This window comes from Lissotriton helveticus, chromosome 12 (genome assembly GCF_964261635.1).
Source record: "Lissotriton helveticus chromosome 12, aLisHel1.1, whole genome shotgun sequence".
Lineage (NCBI taxonomy): Eukaryota > Metazoa > Chordata > Amphibia > Caudata > Salamandridae > Lissotriton > Lissotriton helveticus.
Genome location: NC_136073.1, coordinates 768862081 through 768883767, shown reverse-complemented (window position 1 = coordinate 768883767; position 21687 = coordinate 768862081).

The following is a 21687-nucleotide window of genomic DNA, read 5'->3' as shown; positions in this document are numbered from 1 at the left end:
ACGGTGATAACAAGAGAGAAGGTAGTGATTGATCTTGGGGCATTTGCCCCAGATTTTCTTATGGGCCATGCAAAGGGACTTAAACTTTATTTTTTCGATTATTGGCAGCCAGTGTAGAGTATTCAATGCTTGGTGGGCGAATTGGCTTCTGGGAATGTTAAGTAGGCGCCAGGCTGCACAATTTTATGGTATTTGTAGGTTTTTGTGGTTGTCCTAGGGGCCCCTAAATAGAGGGAGTTGCCATAGTCCAGGCGGGAAAGGACCAGGGCCTGGACCATTACATCCAAAAAAAAGGAAGCAGAGGTAAGACATTTCGTATCATTCTAAGCATGCCGTAGCATGTGGCTGCTAATTTCACCACTTGATGGTCAAACTTGAAAGATTCATCAACTAACACGCTAAGGCTTTTAATCCTTGCCTTAGAAGCAGGAGGAGAGCCAATGTATATTGGCCACATCGGTCCCAACTCTTGGGTACGTGTATTGCCCAGGAGCATCAGCTCCATTTTGGCTCCATTTAGCTTAAGGCAGGAATAATCCATCCATTCTGCCACTTTTTCTAAGCATGCATCAAGGTAGGGTGGAATGTTCTGAGGGTGATTCAAAGAGAGAACCAGTTGGGTGGCATCTGCATAGGTGACTATATTGATCCCACAGGGTAGAACAATATCCTCAAGTGGACTAGTGTATACATTAAACAAAGTAGGACTCAGTGAGGAGCCCTGCAGCACTCCATATTTAAGCAGCAGGCTATTGGAGACCTTATCTCCTTCAAAGACCTGGAAGGCTCTATCCACTAGGAAGGATTGTAGCCAGATGATAGGGCTTCCCGCAATTCTGACATTCCTCAGTCTGTTTATAAGAATGTTGTGATTAACTGCATCAGATGAGGAATTTAAATCAAGCAGAATAATAGCTATTGAACCACACTGATCAAGAAGTCTCATAGATTCCCCAACCATGGTGAGCAAAGCAGTGTCCGTACTATGAGGAGGTCGGAATCCCGTTTGGGTTCAATGAAGATTGTGAGGTTCTAAAAACTCTGATAGGGTCCGGTTAACGTGTTTTTCTAATATCTTACTAATCCCAGGAAGGAGGGAAATCAGACAGTAATTAGCCAGGATCTCAGGGTCTAAATTAGGCTTTTTTAAAAGGGCTTTTACCATTGCATGTTTCCAAAGTAAAGGTACTTGATCTGTGGCAATAGAAAGATGAATCAGTTCTAGTAGAGTAGGGAATACTACTTCCGCAGCCTTAACTAAAAAACGGAGCGGGCCGGGTCTGAGGGGGAGCCTGATTTTACTTGCGAAAGGATTTCTGCTAGCTTGTCCATATTGAGGATGGGAAATTCCTCCAGCAGATGCTCAACATGGGGTGGAGTTCGTCAAATTGTGTTGTTGTAATATCTGGGAAAATATCTGGAGTTGGAGGCTCAAGAAGGCTTTTCGCAATTCTGAAGATTTCCAGTGGGGAGTTAGCTGCTTTTTTCTTCAAAGTAAAGCGCTTGTGCTTTTTTAATTTTAGCCTGATAGCATTTTTATGACGGCCCTATATTCCTGTTTGCTTAATTCATCATAGTAATTTCTCAGTTTCCTTTCAGCTCTTTTGCTGTCTTGTTTGAGCTTCTGGAGATCGGGGGAGTTCCTCAGTGTGACTTTCTCTTTCGCTCTCTTATTACCAGTTTTCTTAGAATCAGCTTGTTCCCGGGAACGCTCAATCCAGTGATTGAATTTATCATTGGCTAAGATGAGATCAGGGTTTAGAGTAGGCTTAGTGTCTTTGAGGACAGGAATCCATTGTGCAAGTGGTAGTTTAGACCAAGGATTCTGTAAGGTGCTAAAAGAATTAGGGTTCGAGACTTGAGTCTCCCTCTCCCGGGCAGCTGGAATCAGATAATGATCGGACCAGGACACTGGGATGGGATCCAAAACTCTAAACTTGAACCACCTGCCGCAGAACATTAGGGCCTGCAGTGAGCTATCCAGCTTTAAGAAACTTTTAAAGACCTGGTTGTTTTAGATGTGCACGCCCAATAAGTACCCATTTCTCAAAGCGACGAGAGATCCCCTTGGAGATGATTCGCTTGCGCTCTATAAATGAGTGAAGTAAAGTAAGGTTATTGGTATTAGGAAAGCTAGGATCAAGTAGGTGTCCTTTACAGTGGATAGTGCCTAATACTTTTTGTGTTAACTGAATAGCTAGAAGATCTTGAAGAAGCTCTGAGGCCTGGGAACACAGTGGGTCATCAATGTGTAAATAAAAATCCCCTAGTAAAGAAAAGTTGTAAGTGATGCTAGCCAATTTAGCAGCTATTTCTGGGAGAGAGTTAAGAAATTGTCCGTACACTCCTGGTGGTATATAATAGAATCCCTGAAAAGGTGCATGTAGGAGAAAATGAACTTGTAAAGGTGAAAATTTTGCAATCAAGAACTATATCAGTTTTAATAAGGCATTTGAAGGTGTCTTTAACAATGATACCAATACCTCCGCCCTTTTTAGTTCCACGATCTCTTCACTGACTGCAATAGCCAGAGGGAAGGGTCTGTATAATATCCAGACCGAAGTCCTTGTGAAGCCAGGTTTCCGTTAGGAACATAGCATCGGGTTGTTCCTCTTCTATAAAACTAAACAGGTCCGGGGAAAGTTTTGATAACAACCTGCAGTTTATTAATTTTATAAAGGTGAGAGGTTTTAGGTTTAGGTTTAAATTGGGTCAGATTGGTAGAGTGAGGGCTAAAAGAACAGTCATTACAAGACAGATCATCTTTGTCTAAGCATATTAAGTGTAAGCATGTCTCATTACATGGTCTGCACAATGCCCAAAGTTGGATAGAGGAATACGAGGTTCTACTTACTTGAAGAGAGCCAGGATTCCTGGTACCTGGCCACGGTCGGACGCGGACGGGCACAGATGGGCTTGCCTTTGACGTACCTTCGGAACGCCAGCGGCATGCCTGCTTCGCACATCCATTGCGCATCCACACAGCGAGTCTCACGTAGTAGAGGAAGCCCAGAAACACTGGAGTACTAACAAAAATGGCGACTCCCAATGTCCCAAGTATTCAAAGTGCAAAATGGCGAATTTTAAAAACCATAAAACTAGTGGATCTATTTTAAAATAGAATTCCTAATGTATGGCAAATAAATTCATCACACTTAACAGCAAGTAACAGTTCACTCTCGATCTCGTTCCTACCCAAAAGTAATTCTGTGCTGTTCTAAGTTTATAGTGAACAATTTCTAGTGATTGTTTTGTCAGAGTTTTCTAGGGTTTGCATTTTCTCTGGAATACCTGTTAAACTCTTAAATCTGAATTTGATCTCCGATGCTTTGGGTCTCTGCACTTCTTTTATCTAGCCAAACTAGCAGGTCCAGTACGAAGAGCAAACATGTTGTCTCAAAGTAAGGTTTGCTTCATATAACAAATAATACATATCCCTAAAAGTGAAGCTAAAACCTCTGTGATTTTCAATGGCATGTACTCTGCAACTTTATGTAAATGAACACTCCCTCATTTCTTTCTTTAAATGCTTCTTGTTTATCAAATTTGATGGCTCGCAAGAACAGGCTGAATTTCAAATGATATGTTTGCCCAGATATACAAATGCTTTCTGTCAACTTTGCATCACTTTACTAAAGTAAACCCGATGCAAAAATAAGTGTTTAAGTGGGATTTAAAATCCCATGTAAACCACGATTTGCGTTGGATTCTAACACAAAGTTGTGCAATTAACTGCCTGGGATTACGTTGTCTGAAGGGAGCATTCCATGGGTGTTGCATGGGCATTCCCAGGGTTTTTGACACAAATCCCTATCCAAAAAGAACTGTAGACATGGACTAGCTGCCCTCCGTTGTGTGACTTCAATGTAAATCTGGGACGTCATATCTAACGCATGAATCCAGATTACTTCAAAATCTTATTCTGGATCCCCACCACACACAGAACCCTGAGCTGCTTGAATAAATTTACATTTTTGTAGTTTCCGTTCTAGATCTAGCCTTCTTGTTGCATCTGCCCCTTGGTCCCTGCAGCAAAAATAACTTAAAAAAATTAAAATATATAGTTATTTTCTTCGTCCTCGTTTTCCTTGTTGAATGAACCTTTACCGAAGTGTGAAGGCTAACAATTACCTCATCTGACAGATTTAGTAATTTTCTATTACACAGTATTCCCAGGACACTCCTTAAAACTAACAAAGAACACATGGAAGAGCAGATATCTTACTATCCTTCTCTAGTGCCGACAGGGGGCAGCAGGTGACCAAGGGGCCAGCCTGGAGCAAGTGTGAATGCATGAGAGTTGACAGGAATCACAAAAAAACATGAAGTTTGGCTCTTTGCAGGGACTTTCTGTTTTGGATTGAAAGTGCTGCGTTCCGTATCACATTATAAATGCAGCACTGCCATTAAAAAGTCGATACACCTTGAATTATTAAAATTGCAATGATGTGTGGCAGTGCTTAAAGGGAAACTGGAAACTGAAGAACAATGTGTTACAGCAGCAAGGGAGCTATATGAAGCGAAGGACCAGACTGTCTTACTGTGAAATGAAATTGGCTGCTGTAAAACATGGCCCTGGGTGTTAAAATACCTGTAGACCAGTAGCATTGATTTACTGAAATATAGCAGCCTCGAGCACTTGAGTCTTGGGGTGTACGCAGGACAGGGATGTCAGGAGATTATGAGAGCCATGCACTTGAGTGGTCGTGTGTCATTAGCATCACATCCAGGGTATTGGGCTCATGTTCGTGGGTGGAACAGTTTAAGTAGAACCTGGGTGTTAGTGTGTCAGGTGAAACATACTACTGGGTGCTAGAATATAAGAAGCACCATGCCTGGGCGCGGGGATGTTTGGAGGATCAAGCTCTTAGTTGTGAGTGAAGCATGCCCTGGAGAGTGAATAGCAGCAGGATCATCTCCCTGGCGGTTGCTGTATCAGTAGATGCAAGTGTTAGGGAATCATGTGGTCTATAGGGTATTAGTGGAATCGCCCCCCCCCCCCCCAGGGCTTTGGGGTATCAGTAGACGCAAGTGTTAGGGAATCATGTGGCCAGCTGTTAGGGTATTAGTGAAATCACCCCCCAGGGCTTTGGGGTATGAGTAGACGCAAGTGTTAGGGAATCATGTGGCCGGCTGTTAGGGTATTAGTAGAATCGCCGCCCCAGGGCTTTGGGGTATCAGTAGACGCAGTTTTAGGGAATCATGTGACCGGTTGTTAAGGTTTCAGTGAAATCGTCTCCAAGGGCTTTGGGGTATCAGTAGACGCAAGTGTTAGGGAATCATGTGGCCAGCTGTTAGGGTATTAGTGGAATCGCCCACCCCAGGGCTTTGGGGTATCAGTAGATGCAAGTGTTAGGGAATCATGTGGCCGGCTGTTAGGGTATTAGTAGAATCGCCGCCCCAGGGCTTTGGGGTATCAGTAGACGCAAGTGTTAGGGAATCATGTGGCCAGCTGTTAGGGTATTAGTGAAATCACCCCCCAGGGCTTTGGGGTATCAGTAGACGCAAGTGTTAGGGAATCATGTGGCCGGCTGTTAGGGTATTAGTAGAATCGCCGCCCCAGGGCTTTGGGGTATCAGTAGACGCAGTTTTAGGGAATCATGTGACCGGTTGTTAAGGTTTCAGTGAAATCGTCTCCAAGGGCTTTGGGGTATCAGTAGACGCAGTGTTAGGGTATCATGTGGCCAGCTGTTAGGGTATCAGTGGAATTGTCCCCCAGGGGTTTGGGGTATCAGTAGATGCAGTTTTAGGGAATCATGTGACCGGTTGTTAGGGTTTCAGTGAAATCGTCCCCAAGGGCTTTGGGGTATTAGTAGACGCAGTGTTAGGGTTTCATGTGGCCGGCTGTTAGGGTTTCAGTGGAATCATCCCCATGGGCTTTGGGGTATCAGTAGACTCAGTGTTAGAGTATCATGTGACCGGTTGTTAGGGTTTCAGTGAAATCGTCCCCAAGGGCTTTGGGGTATTAGTAGACGCAGTGTTAGGGTTTCATGTGGCCGGCTGTTAGGGTTTCAGTGGAATCATCCCCATGGGCTTTGGGGTATTAGTAGACGCAGTGTTAGGGTTTCATGTGGCCGGCTGTTAGGGTTTCAGTGGAATCATCCCCATGGGCTTTGGGGTATCAGTAGACTCAGTGTTAGAGTATCATGTGGCTGGCTGTTAGGGTATCAGTGGAATCGTCCCTCGGGACATTGGGTGTATGAGGAGAAGGACGCATTAGGGAATCATACCTCTGGTTGTCACTACATTAGAAGAAACGTTCACCTAGCGGCTGGGGTATCAGTAAATGCAGGTCATAAGGAGCCATGCCCCTGTTTGCTCATAAAGCTTCCCTGGGAATGCATCCCGCCCGTTGCTTTCCATTGACTTTGTGGTTTGAAACTCAAATAATTTTCTTGCTTTCTATGTGCTGGCTCTCTTTGTTTTAGGCTCTCCAGCTTGAGTTCTTCCCTTCCATTGCCCAAACACAATTTAGTATCAACAGGCCTTTAAATCTTAATCTTATCTTATTACATTTGCTCTGCATTCAAAGACAGAGGTCAAATTATTTGCCAGGCTCTGTCTTCCAGGGAGATGTGTGTTTATTTTCCTTTCTCTGAGTTCAAAGTGAAAGGATTTATGTGACAATCCTGCTGGCTACTGGGGGAGTGCTTGGGGAAGGCTGTACAATGTTATTCTCTTCTAGCACACTGCAAAATGTAAATAAATGTAAATGAACTGTGCAGATATTTCAGAATATATCAGAATTCAAAACGCACAAATTAAACAATTTTTTGGGGTAATTCTGAAGTATGGTGGAAAAAAATATTTTAATACGATCAAGACAAATCAATACACTAGGTGATGACATTTCCACCATTGTGCTCTACCTGATTGCACTCTAGGGCACTCTGTTCCATTATGCACCAATGTACTCTATGCTACTGCTCTTTGCATCACTATACTCTGCACCACTCTAGTCTATGCCACTGCACTCTACACCACTGCACTCTATATCACTGCACTGTACTCTGCACCACTCAAATCTACACCACTCTACTGAACTCTACACTAATCCACTCTACACCACTACACTCTGCATCACACCACATCACTCTAATCTATTCTGCACCACTGTACTTCACTAGAGTACTTTACTCTATGCCACTGCACTCTATGCCACTCAACTCTACACCTCGGCTCTCTACCCTGCACAACTCCACACTACCCTGAACCTCTACAATCTCAGCCACTCCACTCTACTTTGAAACATTCTACTCTACATCAATGTAATCTATGCCACTACACTCTATGCCACTGCAGTCTACTCTGTACCATTCTACTGTATGCCACTACACTCTACACCACTCTACTGTATGTCACTTCCCTCTAAGCCAATGCACTCTACACCACTTCACTCAAAACCAACACACTCTACACCAATCTTCTCTGCACCACTGTACTTTATGTCACTTCACTCTATGCCACTCTACCCCACTCTATGACATTACACTCTACGATACCCCACTCTATGACACTCTAATCTATTAAAATCTACCCCACTCTATGACACTCTACTCCGCTCCACACCACTCCACTATCAACACTCTACTCCACTCTGTGCCAGTCTACAACACTACTCCACTCTATGACGGTCCTCGCATCTCTGCCTATGCCATTACATGCCACTTTACTCCATTCTATTCTACGACACACTACTTCACTCTACTCCACTCCATTCCACTTCACTCAATGCCACTCCACTCGGACACCCTATGCCACTTAACTCCACGCTACTCAACGCCACTCCACTCTACAACATTCTACTCTATGCCATTCCACTCTCCTACACTACTCCATTCCATGCCACTCCACTCAATGGCAATCTACTCCGCTCTACACCACTCTACTCTACAACACTCTACGCAGTGCACTCTATGCCACCCCTGACACTCTATGCCACTCCACTCTATGACACTCTGCTCCACTCTAAACCACTCAACTCTACTCCACTCTACGTACTTCCACTCTACAACAGTCTACTCCTTCCACGCCACTCCATGACACACCCCTTCATTCCACACCACGATACTCATCTCTACTCTACACCACTCCATGCCACTCCATACCACTCCATAACACTCCAATCACCTCCACTTTACGACACTACACTCCACTCTTCTTTACCCACTAACTTTTAGCCATGCTGACCAGCAGCTACACTGATGTACAACATGGCTAAAACACCTTGACCAAGCCAATAGATCTTGCATAGGTGACACCCACTGGCTTTGCCAATGCTTGTTTTCTTTGTCACTGTTTTTCTCTTCTATTCTATCCCTTTTGTGTTTTCCTCTCCCTTGTTCTGTTTCGAAGTCTGACGAGTCAAAATAAAAGCCAGTGTCAACATATGAGGCTGGAGGGCCTCAGAGGCAAACACTGCCTCAAATTAAGCACTAGTTGGGTCTCATAGAGCACATTTACATAATGGGGCTCATGGCACTGGGACTAGAAGACAGACTGGGTGGCATGTCACCTGTTGCAACAATCGAGCAGTAGCTTAATCTTTGAAAACAAAAATGAATCTTGCTCTTTCCTCAAAGTTAGTTCGTCCTCGTTGCTTCACTGGCATTGAGGTAGAGAGAATTTATTTCCCAAGGAAATGCCTGAACATGTTTTTCTTTCTCAGAACGCCGTCATGGTTGGTGGATTTTCGCGTATGCGTTCCAGGAAACATAGGTAAAAGGCAACGAACGTGCCTGGATCAGAGAAACACAGAAATTCACAGAATTACGAGAGGCAGAACAGATTTTCAGAAACCACGGCAAATCCATTCTGTGCACGAAATTCCACTGCAGGTGTTTTGGCGGAATGTTTCGCCCTGGCGTAAACATGGATATAATCAGTGCGGCCGCGGCGATTTTGGCATAATTATAGATTCCCCCGCATTTGTCACACCATTCATCATCTGCCCGTAATCTGAAGATTATACAACCCCAAACAATTGTTTACAATTCAAATTGTTCAAAAGTTACAAAAAATGCTGCAATAAGTGTTGTTGCGCGCAGGAGGGCCCTTTGTAAAACTCGACCATTCACTTTTGTGTTGTTTATTGCTATATTTGGGTGTTAAACTGGTACTAGTGAGGTGCAACCAATGCCCAGACAGTTACACAGAGTTTAAAAATGACTAAATAATGAAGTAAGACTATTACAAAATGTGCAAAATTATGCAGCATGATTTGCCTTTTCTTGCTGCATAATTAACTAAAATCTGCCGCATAATTTGGCTCTCTTCTGCCGCATAATTCCAGCTGCCCTGAATATTGTGTGAAGAAGGATCTTACCCCACCGCCGGTATTTTGGTTCATGTTGCAACCATCTGAAGGAAGACAATGTTGAAGATTGTAGTTTGTCAATAAGGTTTTGAGGAAGAGAGGGTGAGCTCATCAGAGGCCAGGTCTTATATGAAAAGTACTCAGTGCATGAGTGACATGTCCTCTAAATCAAAGTCTAGCAGACAGAAGAGTGGGGCTTTCTGCTGGAAAACGGTTAAATGCTGCACCAGGCTCTGACTAGTGCCATTGGCATAGTCCAGTTGGTAGGCAATCGAAGAGACCACTCACTCCCCGCGAACAAGCCAACATTTGTCAGTGATCTGAATAGTTTACTCACTGCCTATAGGTAAAACAATCCTGCAGTCAGCACACCTGACAAGGCTGTCTACATTGTCAATACTTGATTGCATGGGTAACCAAGATTTCTAGCTGGAGAACCTGGAGATATGTGCTGGCAAAAAGCAGTAGCCCAGTAATAATTTCTTTAAATTTCTTTGTGATTCCACATCTAGCACCTGTTCCTCAGTAGAATTCTGTTTTAGATTTATTGAGCTTCATCCATGTGGTAATAGCCTCCATGCAGTCCCCAATTTTACTAAGGCCGCCACTGATAAATTTGATCCATAGCTGAAAACAAAGAGGTCAAAAGTCTCATCTTAGCAGTGGCGGCTCATCCACTAATATGACAATAACAAGAAGTTATTATCATTTTTTTCTTTGCTCCAGCAAGGTCGGGGAGGGTTGGCTTGCCGCAAAGGGAGCAGGAGTGGTTTACACTTCCTCCCTACGTGCGCATAATGGCTTGATCGGCCCTCTAGGACCGGCCAAACCGCCATGTACACTTGGCATGTTCTCCATTGACCTGTGTTGCACAGCCCGGTGGAGAACATGCAGAGCCTCCCCAGACATTGTCTGAGCGGCTAAACAGGCTGCTCAGACCAATCACGATGCTGCTTAGTCAGCGTTGTGATTGGCTGGGAGAGTCTGGAAGCCTGGGTGCTTCCGGTGCTGCCAACATTCGGAGGAGAGGTGTGCAGCGGCGGAGAAGGTAAGTTTATTTATTTATTTATTTTTAACCCCGCGCCACCACCCCCCGTTTTGAGGCAGCCACCACTGCATCTTAGTGCAATGGACTGCACTTAACAAACATTAGAAATACAAAGTGATAAGACAACTGTTTGACACTATATTGAGATGTATTATATCGACTTACAATAATATTGTATCACCGACCACCATATCACAAGGTAAGTAAAAACATACCATTCTTTCCTTAACCTTTCTGCCTTGTAAGATAAGTGTATATGTTTTATTCGTACCTCTTTCTACACCAAGCTTGCGATGTAGTGATTAACTCAATGTAGCCAATGCAATATTATTGTTATCAGACATAGGACATGTGATCCAGAGAAGGTCTTCCAATAAGAATGACATGGACAACTCTTTCGATTAAGATAGTGGCCCCTCAATAGCTGGAGATTTTATTCCAGTATCACCGGTGCTTTATTTGTAAATGAGTGCCGGTGCCCAAAGTTCTGCTCAGAAGCAGGTGGACGGCTATAATACATGTGGGTGCATCAAAAACTAAGGGTATGTAATCTAGAATCCACCTCATGCCTCTTTAATCCATAACCAGACACTCCCTGCCCAACTATCGCACTCTTGCAAGTTCCTACTTTCTCCCTTTGGGACGCTTTTCCGTCTTCTCTTTCTCCTTCTGACCTGGGCTTCTATGGGAATTCACAAGAGCATATTATCAAGCCCCTTATTGCCGCTTTAGCAGCAGTTTCCTGCCCCTAAAGTGGTGATAATGTTATCACCGTTCTTGATAATATGGCCCTATATATCTTGCATCATTGTCACAAATTATTGACAGTAATGTGGAGAATGTATGAGGAAAAGGAGGCTGTGCGTTGGTCTCAAGACTTCTAAGTACTGTCAAATTTTATCAATTCATTCCCTGTTGCTTAGGAGGCCAAATGTGCAATTTAAATCCCAGGACACTTAGACCAATTACATTTTTTACTGACCGGACTTCTTTTCTAAAAAAAACCACAAAAAAACTGATACATGTAAGCACTGATTTAAGATTAAACTTTCAACAAAAATACTCCACGCCCCACACTAGACTAACGTATTACATGCCTGTGTTCTCACAATTTTTAAAGTTAGTTTCACTTTGCTCTGAGTAATGAGCTTAAACGCCTATGTCTTTAAAAATCTATTTCACAGAATAGTGGATTAAGAGTCTGCTTCATTAAGTAAACACAGTGGAAACCACATGTTTAGTCCTGGTGATTCCCTGCAGCCGAGCATCAATGGGAGATTAGTGGCATAAGCACCATTGAGATGAGGAATAATATGTTCAATCTTAATATTGATTCAACAAAATACTTGGTCAATAAAATCAGGATGTCAAGAATATCAGTGGGCCTAATGTCGAAAGTAAAACTATGGTTTTTGTCTTTTACTTTGTACAAAATATTGATGCCAATGTTATTTATTTCTTTAATATCCTAGTATATGGTATCTATTTTCCTTTTATCATTTATTTGTTTTATTTTGGTTATTTCTTTGGTGTTTTCAAATGCTTGTAGGGTGACTCTTTTTATCTAAAAGTATGCTTACGGTTTAATTATAGAATGTTTTAGTAATATAGTTTTTATCTTTTTGGGAGTTGTTGGGTTTTAGGGGAATGTGGTGGGAAGTAGTTTCAATGTATATATTTTTCACTTTATTTTAATTTTTTATTGTTAATTGGTTAGTTTATTAATTATGTAGATGTGTGTTTAAAAAAAATATATTTCATTTTTTATATTCTTTTTAAAGGTGTATGTGAGAAGCTGGCTTGGTATATGGTGTACACTTATGTAAGTGGAAGAAATAACACAAATCCCTAATAGTACCACACAATGGTTTGTTGTTTATATACCACCATAACTCAAGAGACCCTTACAAACGTAAACCACATTATCTATTCCACATGTATAAAGGAACCAAGAAAAGTTTTATACATTTTATACAGTTTATTCCATCTTATATAGAATCTCATTTACACATCACAGTGCCACACAGAAAAATTAATAATTTGTGTAAACATACATCATTCATAATATAATACAGTTTGTTAAAAAAGACAATAAAAACACTTTATCAAGAGACAGTTAAAAACAAGTTGTCGACGCAGCGTTTCGGTTTTTTATAATGACACCTTCATCAGGACAGGGTTCTATTCAATAAAGAAAACATAAAATTAGAAACCATAATTATATAGCTCTTTTTAACATGTTTATGTCTCTATCTCTATTAATTCAAAAACATCATTTTCTAATGGTGAGAGTATCTCTTAAACTACACAATTTTTCAAGGCACATTATTTTGGTGGTTTCTGGATTCTTGAGTTATGTAAGGTCACAGACAACAGCTACAAATGTAAATTAGCTGAGAAATACAGAAACAGGGGCAAGTTCCTGGATGTACTTCTACAGTGTACATACCTTATCAGTTAAAGCATTTCGTTTAGCTTTGAACTATGTTCCTCAGTTTTCAATTCACAAGGCTTTTCATAGACTTTCAGGATAATTCTTTATAGTTTAGATGTGCATATTCCGACACTGGTACCTTTATATAAAACGGACCATTGAGAATATTTCAGTGATCATTCTACTGATTATTAAATCAACAACTTTATAACCACATTTGGTCTTTGTTAGATTTATCTAAGGGCCACTATGTTACCTTCAATTTTTGGTGTATCCTTTGGAGTTGAGGGCAAGGGAGCCACTGTAATAGGGGTTTTGTATCAATGTTCTCTGTAGATAATACTTTTTTTATATAAAAAAAGGAAGAAAAGAACACAATGGTATCCTTAGTTTTTTTTCTATTGACACGAAGTTGATCTTTTAGTTCTATAACACTGGACCACACTTACCCTTAACAGCAGGGATTCGGCCTAGGGGGCTGCGCGTGACTGGATTTGTCAATGTTAGCGACGTGCCCCTCAGATGTTCTTATGAGCGGTCTTTATCAATTTACCATCTCTACAATAGATTGAAAGGAATTTTTATGAAATATCTTAGACATTATACGGTACACCAGTCCCGGACCCATTCTTCAATTGGGAGTCATAATACATTCGTTTGGTTTGAGGCGACTGTTCCCGTTAGCCCTGTTATGTTATCTCAGAACTCAGTTTTACCCGTACGGTGTTTTAATACGATCCTGTAATTTGTACTGTCTTTGTATTCTACTTAATGGACTTTAAATCCAATCCCTGTTTTAAAGGGACCGATCCAGTATTTGTCAGGTCACCTTAATGACCTGCTTTCTCTTTTATCCCTTCACGATTAAGATAAACCCGTTTGCCTAAAAGACCTCTGTGATTTTTTATGGTCATGATATTGACTCTCTACTAAGGCTGTTACCAGTAGAAAGCGCTCTCTGGGTCAGGCTTACCTTTGTTTCGAAATTCGGCCTCCCTGCTCCGCTTGCACCTCGTATAGTCAGCTTCTCAGTAAGCGGTGTTCATTTGTATTGACTTTTATACCTACACGGAACGCGCGCTTTTCGCCAGTTTCGCGCTGTTTGGTACCGTGATGAACTCCCTTCCTCATACGTTATGGTGGTATATAAACAAAAAACCATTGTGTGGTACTATTAGGGATTTGTGTTATTTCTTCTACTTATCACTCCTCGTCCTTTAATCGGAAACGTGAGGAGACCTCCCTTCTTTTTTATAATCTTGAACACTTATGTAAGTGGGCACCCTGTACCAATCTATTCAACCCTTATAGTGATTTTAGTGGTCTTAGACAACCTTAGAAAGCTCTCTAAGTGGTAGCCGTGGAGAGCAGCCTTCAGACTTAGTCCAGAAGGAGTGTAAAGCAGCTTGTTTTACCAGAACATAATCTTAGAGGTATATATTAAGGGAAAAAGAACCACACAGTGTATTTATAACAATATGTATTTATTATAGAACACTCACTAACACATACAGATATCTCCTAACTGGAGATATAGACCATGCACCCAATACTTTTCCACAGGAACAGGTTAGCTGCACGGAATACACAGTGGTCGCCAGGGGGAGACCTAACCATATACTAAAATAGTGGTATGCGAACCACGACTCGAGTCAAGACTTTAACCAGAAGACGTAGAAGTGACGGGGACCCAAGGAACCACCAGAGGAACCACCTGAGGGAGGTAACCAGGAACCCCATGGAGGCCTTGTGCAGAGTAGGAGCATGACCAAGTCATTGGGTACGTCACGGTTGCAAGAAGGACCATTCCCAGTGGATCTTGAAGAAACCCTGTGGAAGGCAAAAGGTTGGAGAGTTACCCCGCCCGTGGATACACTAGGAACCAGGATACCTACACCAGGGAAGCCGGGTGTATAGGTGTGAAGTGGCGTCGGAAACCGCTGTCGAACTCAGTGAAGGACTTCAGGAAAATGCAGCTGCTGGAGAAGGTGAAAGTGTCCAGTGGAACCCAAAGGTGGATTCAGGATGAGAAGCACCTGCAAGTAGAGGGACCAGAGTCTATGTCACTCAGGAGTGACCAGGAGGCATGGAAAATGAATGCCCACGGATGTCGGGTGCTGCAGGAGAGCTGATGGTGACCTTGGAGCTGCAGTTGTGCGGAGCAGGTGATGCTGCGGAAGACCAGGAGCCATTCACAAGCTGTCCCACATCGGATGTCGAGATTTGAGGTGTTGGTGTCTGTCAGGAGCACCAACAAGCCTTGGCAACTGCAAACAGCGTGGAAAGAGAAGAAGGTGCAGGGTCGGAATCGGCAAGGTTGAGGTGACTCACCAAAAGCAGGAGAGTCAGAGCAGTCCCCAAGCAATAAGGGAAGCCCACTGAAATCTAAGAAGACCCTCAAGAGGACCCACAGACCGAGGCACTAGAGGCGCAAGAGGACCTCAACCAGCTCACCAAATATGCAAGCCCACAATGTAGGTGATATGGTAAGCACAAAGATCTTGGTCACATAAAAAGCTTGAGGTTGGGGCTATTTGGAGCCTCAAGATCCTGGTGGAAGAAAGCCTTTGCAACAGCAATTCAAGGCGTAGCACAGGGTTCTGCTTCCTGTGGCTCTGACAAAGGATACTGGCCTCAAACTTGGTGTGGGGACAGAGCATGCCTCAAGGAATGTGAAGAACCACCACCTCTGTTCCTGAGCCTTTGGGAGTCCGTGGGAGCCCAGGATCAGCAGACTGGTCAGCATAGTTGCGGTGCCTGCAGATGCAGGGAAGTGATTCCTTCACTTTAAGGGATATTCCTTAAGGTGTCTTGGATGTCCACGGGCCTTGAAAGGTTCCTGTACGGAGCACAGGCACGGATGTTGCAATAGACGGCCAGAGCGACAAGACCAGGAGCAGCAGGAGTATTCCCAGTTGCAGTCTTGAAGCCCAGAGCGAAGTCCAGCAAAGTCCAGAGTGCCCAGATGGTCGAAGAAGAAGTGGTGTCTTGAAATTAATCTTGTCCCACTACGTATCTAATGAACCACCCTCAAGAAAGCCCTTAATTACACTAAGGAAGGGATTGGGACAATTCAGGGTTCCCTCCCAGGGGAGGGGTCGGACAGTGAGGCGGATACTCCCATGTCCTTTGTCCAGTTTCATGCCAGAGCGGGAGCCATCGGCTCCCTGAGCTGGTTTGAACTGAACTATGCAAGAAGGGCACCAAGTGTGCCCTTCATGCAGACTGAGTGGTGCTGGCAAGTGCTGCCACCCGGCCCCAATACACTAAACTCTGTCTAGGAGGTGGTTGCACCTCCCTGTGACAGAAAAACTATTGTTCTGCCATCCCCTGCTTGAGCTTTGCTCAGCAGCAGGAGGACAGAACTGTGTCTCAGGTCGGCAGCAGCATGTTGTTCTGTCCGGGTCTATAAGACTAGTACCTGGAGCACTGAGGGCTTCCCGGAGGAGCTTTACAGTGCATGGAACCACACAACAAGTTTGATACCAAACATGACCGGGTTTCTTACAGCCAGTTTAGAGGTGGTCATAGCATAATGACGCATGGCCACTCTATGTATCTTAATGGCTTATGCACTTACAACCCGAGAGAATGGACTCCGAAGGTGGTAGGGTTGCCCTGCTCATGCAGGGGCAATATCACACTTAGAACCGAGCACCCTGCCTTCAGTATTCAAAGGTCTGTTTTAGGGGTGACTTATAGTTTTAAGTGCATTGACCTCAGATATAGGGAAACCTATATCTTTCGTAAGTGGTGCTAGCAACAGCTTACACAGGCTGCAATGGCAGGCCTGTAGTTACAGTTTGAGTGGTGTCCCATGGGTGGAATAATACATGCTTTAACCCATGGGGGACCCCTGGTGTACCTATACCCTGGGTACCTCAGTACCTGTTAGAAATGGGGGTCTCTAGCTGCCAAGGGTTTGCCCCTTTGTCCAAGTAGGAACCCTTCTTCCTCATCAGGGTGAGAGGGATATACTTCTAAAATAACCCCTGCTCACCCTCTTGGTAGCTTGGCACGAGCATACAGGCTTATCTCAGAGGCAGTGTGTAAAGCATTTGCACATAACCAACAGTAATACAGTGAAAACACTACAAAAGGACACCACACCAGTTTAGAAAAATATCAATATTTTTATATATCCAAAACAAGACCAAAACGACAAAAATCCAACATACAATACTTTAAAAATATGCACTGTGCAAGAAAACTTGAAGTCAGTAGCCCCATCCGGTGCTATTGCGGTGCTGTAGGCAACAGAATCCAACAGTTTCGTCTGACTACGTCAGTTAGGAGTGTAAACAGACTCATAAACAGTACCTTTTGTGTTGCGGCCAACATGTTAGTGCGGGCCGGTAGTGGCAACCGTCGTGGTTGCGGTGTGAAGCATAGCGGTGCAGAGAACGGTATCCTCAAATCGCGGTGCAGGCAGTGGCTTGGTGTCGGTTGTCCAGCAGCGTTGGTGAGAGAGCTGTGGTACGGAGTGAAGGCGATGCTCGTTGCGGTGCTGACAGATCACGGTACAGGCGACAGAGTCGGTTGCTGGAAGCTGGCGTTGGTTGGTATGTCCGGCCTGCGGTGTGGGACGGGGCGGTGCATCGTGTGACTTACGAGTGTGCCCCCAAGCCACGATGTGGTCACAGATGTCGTGGTCAGAGTACAGCAACAGTTTTGGTGAGACCAGTGCGTCGAAGTGACGCGAGGGGGTGTTGAGTGCAGTGAAGGTCATGGTGCAAGCCACGGCTCGGTGACGGCGGAAGCAGTCGCCGTCGTCGGTGAGACCAGGGTTGCAGTGAGAGTTGCAGCGGTGCCCTCTGCAGTGCCTTCAGGACACAGAGCCAGTGACGGAGTCGGTTGCTTTTCCCTTCTCTATGGCAACTGAAACAGAGGTTCCAGAAGCGGTACCCAGAGGTTGGTGAAGTATTTGCAGTCCCTGAGACTTCAGAACAGGAGGCAAGCTCTACTTCAAGTCCTTGGAGATACTCAGCACAAGTAAAGAAAGTTCAGTCCTTTCACTGCCTAAGGCAGGAGCAGCAACTGCAGGCCAACCCAACAAAGCAACAACTCAGCAAAGGGGCAGTACTCCTCCTGGCAGCTCTTCCAGCTCTTCTTCTTGGTAGGTTCCTTGATTCCAGCGTGTTCTAAAGTTCTGGTGTCTGGGCCCAAATATTTATACAAAAAATTCCTTTGTTCTCTCAGGCAGAGAGTGTCTGTGCTTAGTCCAAACCAGTTTGGTCCTCTCTGGCACAGCTTCCCAGTAGGAGGCGGAGACAGCATTGTCTAAAGCAGACCAGGCCCATTCAGGTGCAAATAAATCTCCTCCCACTACTCTAAATGGAGCCCAGGTCTATTCAGCCCAGCCCTGACTTATCCAGGAAAGGCAAGACACACATCGACCCCCCGGTGGCTGTCTGAAGAGAATGCACATCACCAGCCCCTGTCACTCCAAAGCCAGACAGTCAATCCACACACCAGCAGAGGCACACAGGATGGCTAAGCAAGAAAAGACCAACTTTTTAAAAAAGTGATATTTTCAAACGCACAATATAAAAATCATCTTTACTAAAAGATGCATTTTTATATTCTGAGTTCAGGCATACTAAACTCCATCTTTCTATCTTGTCCCAAGTTATATTTATAAGATGTTATAAATAAACTCCCATTCTATCCTATGGGACAGATAGCCTTTCAATAGTGAAAAACGAAATTGGCAGTATTTCACTATCAGGACAAGCCACACACATCAGGGCATGTCCTACCTTTCACAACCACTGCACCCTGCCCACAGGGATAACTTGACTGGGTGTGAGTGTTTGATTGGTTCGGATGCTCCGTCCATCACCACCCCCTTTTGTACCGCTTTGTACGCCATAAGTTGGCAGGGTATGCTCAGACGTGAGTCCCTTGCTCACTTTGCCACTGGATTCAAGCAAGCCTGGCTGAAAACGGCTGAAATGCCAGAAACCGGTCCTAGGAAGCTTGTTTCCGGTCCAGGGAAGGCATGGCTTGGCAGTTCGGGCTGGACTGTTCCCATGAGGCACAGGGTCAGACTGATTTGCATTTGCATATGTCCATGTCTGGACTGGGGTGGCAGAGTGGGCTAAAGAACGGTGATGGATTAAACCCAGATCTTTTGACTGGGTGTGAGTGTTTGATTGGTTTGGATGCTCCGTCCATCACCACCCCCTTTTGTACCGCTTTGTTCGCCATAAGTTGGCAGGGTATGCTCAGACGTGAGTCCCTTGCTCACTTTGCCACTGGATTCAAGCAAGCCTGGCTGAAGACGGCTGAAATGCCAGAAACCGGTCCTAGGAAGCTTGTTTCCAGTCTAGGGAAGGCATGGCTTGGCAGTTCGGGCTGGACTGTTCCCATGAGGCACAGGGTCAGACTGATTTGCATATGGCCATGTCTGAACTTGGGTGGCAGAGTGGGCTAAAGAACGGTGATGGATTAAACCCAGATCTTTTGACTGGGTGTGAGTGTTTGACTGGTTCGGATGCTCCGTCCATCACCACCCTCTTTTGTACAGCACAGGGATAACTTGGTCCTACCTTAGGGGTGACTTATGTGTAAGAATAGGAAAGATCAGGGCTTGGCAAGTGGGTGCACTTGCCAGGTCGACATCGCAGTTTACCAACACCACGCAGACTCCGCAGTGGCAGGTCAGAGTTACATTTACCGGGCTACTTCTGTGAGTGGCACAATCAGTGCTGCAGGCCCACTAATAGCATCTGATTTACAGGCCCTGGTACTCTTAGTGCACTGGACTAGGCACTTACCAGTAAATAAAATATGCCAATCATGGAAACACCAATCCATAACACAATTTACAACAGGAGCACTTGCACTATAACACTGAACAGAAGTGAGAAAGTGCACAGAGACACTGAACCGGCAAAAACAGAGTCAAAACCCGGAGGAGAGAAAGCAAAAAGACAGGGGAAACACGCCAAAAGATGCCAGGTCTAACAGTACAATATACTAGGGACTGATAAGGTCACGTCAGTATTCAAGCTGGGATGTACCTAAGTACTTACCATAACCAATTTAGGGGAGAGAGCACAGAGACTGGGGTCCTGCTTAGCAGGATCCCAGTCAGATTAGTCCGAAACAGCCTAGCACCAGGCAAAAAGTGGGGGTAACCATAAAAGCAGATCCTACTTTCCTACAGTGTATTACTATATTTTCTCTTTTAAAGTATTATATGATAATAATGGGGCAAATTAAAAAATACTATGATTTTCTTTGGAGGATTGTAGGGTTTGTACAGGAGTTGTTTGAGTAGTACTTTTAACTATATGTTCTTTCATTTTTTTTTATTGATTTGCAATTTTTAGATAGTTAATTTATTATATGGTGTGTTCTGCTGTCTGGCTTTTTATCTTGCCCACAATTTCTCCCACAAGACGCTCTGCAGCCCTACAGCTGGAGAGGGACTATGTCCCCAGCCTGCTCAAGGAGAGAGGCGGCCATCTGGAGCTGACCGTCTCAAAAGAGCCAAAGTCATCCCGCAGCACAGGTGTGTTCTCCTGTCTGGAGGTATCCATTGCCTGCATTTTCTCCTTCAAGACGATCTGTAGCACTGCATCTGGTTTGGGTTTACGTCCCCCAGCCTGCTCAGGGAGAGGGCATCTGTACCTGATGGGCTCAAAAATGCCAGAGTCGTCCTGCAGCCTGGGACATACATGAGGCACACCCGGGCATAGTTCCAGGAGGAGTCAGGGCAGTGCTAAAGCATTAACGTACCCTGGCATTGCCTCGGTCTTTGTCCAACGCCTTAGGTTCATCTATCCTGCTCCCGGGTCACTTGAGTCCTGGACTGGAACCCTTACAATCATGGGTAAAAGAAAAGCGAAAGGTAGCCCAAAGGGGACTACAAAGATGGCTAAAATGGTGGCACCAAATGCAGCTAAGAACTGTGTGGTCAACAGTATTAACAATCTAACAGAAGAGGTGGAGACATTACTTAACGATTGCTGTGCTTCCAAATCAAGTTACTCTAGCCAGAAAATCCCAGATTTAAAAAAAATGAAAGATCCTTCTGTCCCACGCACCAGTGAAAAAGCACCTCCAATGTTCCAAGTTTCTGGGGTTGGCAACAAAGAGGGCTCCGCAGCCGTAGAAAGTGGTGCAGAGGAAGTTGTGAACCCCCACACAATGGTACCCAGAGCACCGTTTTATGTCAGACCAGTCAATTTATCCACAGCCAGTTCTGGCTATTCTCATACGTCAGTCCAACAAGTCATGTTGTCGAAGGGGAAGAAACTAACATAGAAGCTGTTCGGCTGTGGCATTACGTTGGATTCTGAGTCCGGTCCTAAGAGTCCCATGGCCCCATTTGGTGGCCAAGATGTTGCCTTTGAATCAGAAATGTGGCAGTCTAATAAGACTTCTCGAGTGATTCATGTGATGAACTCTGTGATGATTTGTGTAATGGTGTCCTGTGAGCATTGGATGACTATTCCCTGAAGGACATTGCCCCTCTTATAGAGAAGAATTGAATTAGGGAGGCTAACTTAAAATCACCTGCTGCCTCAGACATGTTCTTGAGCTCGACTCTGGATTGTCTATGGAGGTATCCGTCATTACCAGCTTTGTAAAGTAGTATTTCATCTTCAAAGTATTTTTTACTGGGCTCAATGAGCTCTTTGGACTGTGATTTTTCTGTGTCCACAGGGGCTCAGGTTCTTCTGCAAGCATTTAATCTGGAAGAAGTGGGGGCAGGTGGGGAAAGGGCCCACTCCAATATTTTATTTTCTGTGGAGACGGTCCTATCCTCAATTTCGACTTTGTTAGATAGATCAGTTGCTAACTCTGATCATGTGGTGGATGAGTTGTCCCCACTTCTAATAGGGGTGCAGCACCTCACTTCTCTTGGCTTATGACCAA